This window comes from Crassostrea angulata, chromosome 6, assembly GCF_025612915.1.
Source record: "Crassostrea angulata isolate pt1a10 chromosome 6, ASM2561291v2, whole genome shotgun sequence".
Lineage (NCBI taxonomy): Eukaryota > Metazoa > Mollusca > Bivalvia > Ostreida > Ostreidae > Magallana > Magallana angulata.
The window spans coordinates 16,394,062-16,402,702 of record NC_069116.1 but is presented as its reverse complement, the minus strand read 5'-3'; the positions used below and the strand labels follow the sequence as shown (position 1 = coordinate 16,402,702).

The following is an 8,641-nucleotide window of genomic DNA, read 5'->3' as shown; positions in this document are numbered from 1 at the left end:
AACTACACCAAGGCGTTGTTCTTTTGTGTTGGTGTCGAAACGCGAGTTGTACTTTGCACTCAAATATAAACATCGGTGCTTATATGACACCAAAGTTCTTCGTCTCTAAAATAGGAAAATGAGGACACGGTAAATACGGAAGACATCCGCGCACAAAAATCGATTACGTAGATTGTTGATTTAACTTCCTCTTATATAGAAATCAAACCTGTTCACTAGATCAATAAAATTAAGTTTTAAACTGGTAACATAGGATGTAAAAAAGTTTGCGTAATATATACTTTGGAATAAGTAAACACATAAAAAATGAAAATGACATTATAGATAATATAAATTTATATGCACCTGTTTTATCTTATATATATAATCAACTATCTATAACAAAGTGAAGTCATATTTGTCAAGGTTTCCCTTCTGGTTCATGGAAAGTTTAAATTTGCAATAAGGAACTGCAAAAAGAGTACACCACTTCATTTGACCAAAAGGTCGTTCACCAGAGTCCATGTTACTAATTTGTGACTCTTCGTTAGCAATACTTGAACAACCTTATTGCCAAGAACTTTAAACAAACAAACAACACATGCACCAGTTGCGGTTCTCTGCGAAAACCACAATGATTATTAACCATTAGTAATTTGGCACCAAGTATAGATGAAACTTAAGTTTAAAAAAATAAACAAAGATTACTACTCCACAAACCCACTCAAAGCATGAATTGTCTGTTAGTTATTAAAAAACAGCTTTGATCAGTTTGAACAATAGCCATAAGTGATGCAGGATGATAATCTATATTTAATATTTTTTATCAATCTGACAAAGACCCCCTTGGACTATTGCCAAGGCACCACGTGATTCAGTGTTTATAAACATTAGGATATTTCCTGTATTAATTTTTAAAAGGACAGACTAGGGGTGAATACGGAAATCAATCGGACTATTGAAACAAATCAACATACAATTCAATTAAAAATATTGAAAAAGTTCTCGGATCATTGAATGGACATTTGGCATGTACAGCGACAACCAGCTGGTTCTGGACAAGCTTGTTAAAAACATTGAAGAAGATATCACAGAGGTGAAAGAAAAATCAAAATTATCTTACCCTAGAGCAGAGGAAAACGAATTCCATACACCGTGGAACAAGAGTTTTGTCGAAAAGCTCAAGAACTTATACCAAATAATGGTTCCCCAAGTGACTAGGTTACAAAATGAACTGGAAAACTCTGAAAAAGATAAGGAGAAACGGGTGGCCATTTATTTCTTTTCAAAAGAAGAATACAACATACGCTGTGCGCAGAATCTAGGACGATTTTTGCAGAAAGCTGGGGATTCGTTCGATTATCGCTATGCAGATACTAGGAATGAAGAACTTGGTGGTTTGGCGAAATGGTTTGGCAAAGAAATAATACGGTGGATTCTCTCTTGAAAAAACCTCAAGGTATGTCAATTTCATTCTACATGTATATAAAACCATAAATTGATTTCACAAAACAATTATAGAAAGGTTATTTTCTGAATGCTATGATATAAACTTCAGATATTATTCGGTGTGTTTTACAAGTGTAATCTAACTCGTGTTGACCATTTGCTAATGATTACACATGATAAGCCATGTGTAATGATGAACTGTAATGATGAACCCTTTGTAATGATGAACTATTGCTTTGTTGAGTAATGTGCCAACACATTTTGTGCTGTCAAACATGTTTGCATTATTCCTAAGTCATGCTACACTTGCATTATTCTATCGCCCTAGATACGGCGGTTTCGTCCCTGAAAAGGAAATTTTTTATCATAAACTGAGTGCTACAGTTAATATAATATTGCGATTAGAGACGTATATCAGTCCCATATAACGTGTATGTTTTTTAAATTATTAGTTGCAAACGGTTTAAACGTGTCAGTCTATTTACCAGAACTTTCTTTATACAATATTTTTCTTATGTTGTTTCAGAAAAATTATTGGAGCATAACCACTTGCAAATGCAGGACGAAGTCAAAACTGGCGCATAACCTTGACGGTACCGTGATGTTGTTATGAAGAGCGGATGGCAGCTGGCCAAAGTGTCGCATAAGGAACGGGTGCCAGGGTGTTGCTACAGAGAGCACGATGAGTCACCTGTTCCGTTTAAAGCAAAGAAATGGGAACTTTTTGTGTTGCAGATTTTGTGACCTTTTCATTGAACATTGCAATTTTGAAGTCTTATTAAACATATGTGCACTTTTTATATTTTGATTTTTTTTCCTCATTGAAGAAGGGGGTTTTGAAGAAAATGCAATTGTTTACTGGTATCCCTTTGATACATTAAATGATTAAGAACAATGCTATTTAGATAATCAATCGATTAGTTATTCAATACCCGGAATTGCAGCTGACATATGGCGAAAGTGTGTTGCATAAGATCTATTTATAGATTTGGTGCCAGAAGTTTATAATCATTGCTTGCTGGGTGAATGGGGTTTTTTAGATGCAATTTTCATTTTCATAGCATATTACATGATATTAATTAATAGAGGATTCATCAACAAATCTTTAGACGCTCTTTGCAAAATAGTGTCTAACTCATTTTACCAAGGTCAAGAAAACCGTTCTTGAAGACCCGAAATCTCCATTTGATCTGACAACTGGTCCTCTGCCAGTGGTCGACCTCTTTATTTGATGCGAAATATTTATTGAGAGGATTAGTCTCCGTCTACTTTTACTCAAATCTTCAAAATCAAGGACGTCTGACAAACGCAGCGTTTGGGGTTTTTTTTGGCATTTTTAAATAAACAGATTTATGTTTTGAAAATTCATGTTTTGAAAAATAAATGTTGAGCAATTGCAACACATCCGTTGCTAGTATCCGTTGATATCCAGTGGCGGAAATATTTGTATGTTGAACCTCATGGATTGTGACTGATATATTAATAAATTCTTCTTAATACAAAAAACAAAACAAAACAAAACAGTATTTTAAAAAATATAGTGAAGTGATGGGGTTTTCAAGTATTCTGTAAATAAATGTTTTCTTTGGATTGGGAATCTAAAGTTAAGATACTGCATACAATTTTATTCATCATTTCCAAAGAAACGATAAATATATCAATATTGATGGATAACTATTTATTTAAACAAGTTCCTCCTTGGTGACCCCGTTAGAAGAACAGTTTCTTGACCATTTTCAAGCTATAGTCATCTGCAACTGAGATAATATTGTTCCTCTATGTTTCGATAGTAGATCCCCAAAAATGAATATACATGGACAAAAATGAATACGACAGAATATTTTAAAACGACATATCTTGAAATGTTCTTCTAAAGACAGGAAAACAAAGTCGTTAGGAAGATAAATCTATGCAATAATAGTTTCCAATCTTAAACTGTATGGATGTTTTATCAATAGTTCAAATCCTGAAATTATTTTCATTTTGCGATTGAAAGTTTTCTTCCTTTCAACTTATCTTGTCCTAGTTCCATCTAATTTCACATTGGACGTCGACGAATAGGGCTTCAATGCTTCTTTAGTTACATGCGCATTATTATATTGCATAATGTGAGACAAAGACAACAAAAATCGTATGCAAATCATCTGTTAATAAAAGAGTAAGATAAAACATAAAAAAACTTAATAAATGCGTAGGATTTTGTTCGGTTCGTGCAAGCACCCCCGATCACTTGCTGGTCTTGATTGCAGTCAGTGCTACCAATAATCCGGCCTTGATCAGTTACATATCACAACTTCTTCTCAGGACATGCTTAACACAGCCCAAAGTTTTGTGACTTTATACGAGGGTCTTTTGAGCAGATTACGAGCAGATCAAGGGTGTCTGAATCATAAGTGGCATGGATTAATTGGTCTGGGGGCAAAATAATCGGTTTAAGCAAATTAACTTATAGTAGACCATTTAAAAGGCAGAAGTGTTGTTTCGTAAGGTCTATTTTAAGATGCAAATTATTCGTTTTGGGGAAGCAATGTAAAAATGCAAGATATAATTTGATGACAACCATGCAAATTATTGATTGCGTATTCAATAAACAAATATCCCTAAAACCAAAAAAAGGTATTTCTAAAAATTTTAACACCAGTTTTGATAGTTTAAACTTATTGATAACTTTGATTTAAACTAATTTTTTTTAATATATTCAATGTAAGGTCCAGATAGTACGAAAGCCCATTGAGCTCATTTTCGTAGGTAAAAAAAATATTTTTACCGCGAGTAAACGCGTAACTTTCGCGAATAAACGCGAAACTTTCGCGATATAACGCGTTAGTTTCGCGATATAACGCGTAACTTTCGCAAATAAACGCGAAACTTTCGCGATATAACGCGTTATTTTCGCGAATAAACGCGAAACTTTCGCGATATAACGCGTTAGTTTCGCGAATAAACGCGAAACCATTATATAAATATTGTCATCTCATACAGAACCCTTATGATGAAAAACGATTGAAAACAAACACATTTTAAGTTTTATACCATAAAATACTTATTATTCATTATTATTCTAATATCCGTGTTAGGTTGATTTATGAAGACAAAATTATCTTTTTTGCATATAGGTATTAATAAATCTGATTAAACTTTATAACATTTTTATATGTTAAATGTCCAAAGTAGATAATAAGTTTGGGCCTCATATTACGATTTTCAGTTGTTCGCCGACCCTGTGTTCGAACAGGCATTCATTGATTATCCTTTTCTTAAAAAATTGATATAAATTCAACCGTCGGAAACCTTTAAAATCTTAGTATTAATTTTCAAATGACATATGTGATAAATTTTGAGGACGAATTTACGTCATCTAGATTTGAACAAAAGCTTGAAAATTTCTATTCACTCTTGACTTATCTTTCTGATATTAAACTAGGCATTATACAATATATTGTAACGTTTTAAACAATGATATCCTTTAAATGCTAAAATGATAAAACGTTTAATTCGAATTAAAATTGTTATAATTAAAATATGTTGCTGCCTCATTTTCAATAATACAGCGCCCATTAGAATGTGAGAAGCACAATGCATTATGTCCTTTGAAAATCAGTACTAAGAATTTAAAGTTTTCCTTCGTTTGAATTTATGTTAATTTGTATAAGGTTAAATTTAATTCATTTACATCTTTATAAAATATTATTTTGTTTTATTTAAGTTGATATATTTGTTTTCAGTTATTATTCTTCATAGGGGTTCTTCTATGAAATAACAATATTTATATTTAACTTTTGCGTTTATTCGCGAAAGTCTCGCGTTATATCGCGAAAGTTACGCGTTTATTCGTGAAAATTTAGCGTTTTTTCGCGAAAGTAACGCGTTATATCGCGAAAGTTTCGCGTTTATTCGCGAAAGTTACGCGTTTATTCGCGAAAGTTTCGCGTTTATTCGCGAAAAAAATATTTTTTTTTACCTACGAAAATGAGCTCAATGGGCTTTCGTAAGATAGGAATATATACAAATTACTCAACAAATTTTTATTTATTCTCAAAATATTTTTGCGAAAATAAGTTAAGGTCTCAGTTTACTTAATTTAAAAGCAAATTCGATAACCCAAGTGCAATATTTTTCAAAAGTACGTTTTTTTAATAAAAGACACCAGTCTATTAATCTCATAAATAAATGAATCATTCCAAGTGCAACAAAAAAATCCTGGCGATTTCATTGATGAAATAATCTTAATAATAAATAAGATGTGTGATGTTTAATTTTCAAAATGTACCCAAATACTTAGATACAAGACGAGTATCGACAATATAGTTTTTCCCGACGCTTTTATGTTTATAAAAAAAATAACATCCTATCCACCATCTATCCACCACACAATTTAGTCCAGTTCTCGTTGCGTGGGAGTAAGTACATGAACAACAGCTCAGTTGTCAGAGTTTACATTCTAATGCCCTGGGTTCGATCACTGATATAAATTTGATTTTCATCAATTGTAAATTATATGAGATGGCATGCAAATGTTTTTTTTTTAAATTCATATTCTACAATAGTTTTAGCTGAACAAAATTGTTAACTTCGGCATTTAACTGCGTAAAGATAAAAACATTTTTTTAAAGTTCGACAATTATTTTATTACATTCACAAATATTCTCATTCAAACATTGAACAATATTTTGTATAATAATAACATGAACACATCAATGTAAATCCACATAATGCCATCAAATACAAATAAGATGCATATATACAAGTCTGAACACACTCTCGGCGGTCTCCAAAAGTCTTCTGAATGACTGTCAGTCTTTTGGCATAAGACGTTCGATTTTTCAATACAAGTGTAAATGTACTTTAACTATCATATCATCATGTAAGACTCTCGCAAATCGCGCACTGTCTTTCGGACAAAAAAAAGAGATTTTCCATATACTTTACCTAAATGATCGAATTAATTGATGAACAATATGTCTTAAGATATGTAATGAAACCTTGTTTCGGAGAGTAGAGAAATGGTATTAATTCATTGTCAAAAGTTTGTTTCATGGCTTGATATTTTCTCTCGCTCGCTATCTTGTAGATATAGTAGTTGGATATTCATTCACTCCTTTTTTTCTCTCTTCAGTATCTTCATAAAAAATGTCAACCATTCCGTGAAAGAATAACCAACAGATGCAAAGAAGTCACCAGACCCACAAAGATAACAGAGGGGTCGATGTTGAGGCGGGGAGCCTCGAAATGAAAGTTCTGTCTTCTGTTTGTCTGGTACCTTTCTGTCATGTCGTCTCCGATCAAACGACACTGACGGCCTATCTTTTTGGTCAGAGAAGAACTTCTAGCCCGGGTCCTAATTTCCCGCGAACGGAGGTGAGAACACATCCTGTCTCATCTATTAGCTGGCAATTAGAAGTAGCTGGCTTCCCTCACAGAAGACATTTAAAGTATAACAATAACTGTGTGTGTCGTGTTTTTTAGCTTTGTCTCATGTCGGGTTTAGTCACGTGGAGACATAATTTACATATCAAAACAAATATAAAGAGACCCCATGAGTCAGGAAGGGGCTTTTGTTTTGGTTTATGATTGTACATATGACGGTTGTTAAGGAACAGAAAGTTCATCCAATCGCATCCATGCTTGCTAACTCTCAGTATATAGAAAACGAAAGAAAAATGGTAAAATTGACAATCATCAAATAGATTTATAGTAATCTCTCTCCCCCCCCCCCTTCCGCCTATATATCACACATTTACTGTTAGAACCTTTATATGAAATTATGAAGTTGTTTCAAAAAGCTTCATTATTAAAGAGCTTTATTTTAGAAACGTAATAACCCTTTCACACTATCTTGAAATCAATGTTGGCTGGATGCCAGCACTTTAGTAAAGGATAAATATAAAATTCAACATGTCAATTTCATACGAGCCAGAACAAAGATATTTAAATCCTTTATTGTTCTGTCTGTCTGCACTCGAAGGTCAATTTTACAACTTAGTTTACTATTGGAAGCTTAGTCATGTCGATGTAGTAAAAGGTGGAAACATATACTCAGTACTGTGCGAATTACTGTGCACCAAAAATATCTACCCCACTATCTGGTCTTGTGACCCCCCTTAAAAAAAATCCATGTCTTTATTTAGCAATAATAAATTATTAATAATATTTCAGTCATTTTTGGTTAACCATGATTTTACTCTTTCGGTTTTGCTTGGTGACATAATTTATCATATTTTATATTTATCATTTAGTCTGTTCTAGTGATGTTTACCTGCTAGACAACCAAAATGCAAGTTTTCAACCGAAGAAATACTTGTGTAAAAAACAAAGAAAACATACTGAAAGTAAGTAGAATAAAGCAAACTGAAGAAAACTACATGCTATTACTTGACATTAACGGGAAACCTTTATGCGCTCTCACCAACGTTGAATAGTGTTTGTCGAGCAACCCTATGATAACGGCGTGAAAACTCGTCCATTTTCAGCGCCAAACAATCATATTTAGTATAGGTAATCTTGTTCAAGAAGGGATCTATTACTTGAACATCGCGCACCTCTTGCTATATACTGTAGATTTATTATTACACGCGAGTAATTATTATCAGTATAAAATCGCGAGGAGCAACCCTCATCGACTTTAAAATTCGCTTTTATTTTTCTAACCTTTTGAACTACATCAATATAATGTTTTAACCAATAAATTATGCTTACGGTTTTATATCCTAGGGTTTTGAAACAAAAGACAGAATCACGGAATTAAGTTCAAATAAAGAATTTACACTATACCAAAGCATATATGGTCTAAATTATAAGTGTGCATTTTATTCATGAGATATTAGATTATGATATTAATCAATTTGGTATAACCTAAGGATTATCATATATCAAAGGGTTTTGGATTCTTCTTTCATTTGATTACAAAAAGGGTCAAGAATACTGATGGTCAGATCTACAATTGTCTCTGAAATTTCAGAAATGGATTCTTTTAATGATGCTTTATGATCAATTGCAACATCTCTGAAAAGAAGAGCTTGGAAAAACACCTCAATTGTATTAAGATTACCCGGCGGATATAAGGAGTCGCTTCCCATTAAAATAATTGCCTTATATTTCGCTTCTGTGGTATATTTTAGGGTATATCATTGACTTTAATATAGTCTAGCTTGCATCTCAACGAACCGTAAAATATGACATGTTGTATTTACATCAAGTTTTATAAAAAGGGTGG

General features: G+C 32.8%; 1 long non-coding RNA gene across 1 annotated transcript; it reads left to right on the top strand.

Annotated features, from left to right (window-relative positions):
* The first annotated feature begins 391 nt into the window (after positions 1 to 391).
* On the top strand, positions 392 to 2,226 carry LOC128189391 (uncharacterized). The gene is made up of 2 exons (XR_008244232.1): positions 392 to 1,438; positions 1,955 to 2,226. It is a non-coding gene; the product is annotated as an uncharacterized LOC128189391 (long non-coding RNA).
* The last annotated feature ends 6,415 nt before the right edge of the window (positions 2,227 to 8,641 follow it).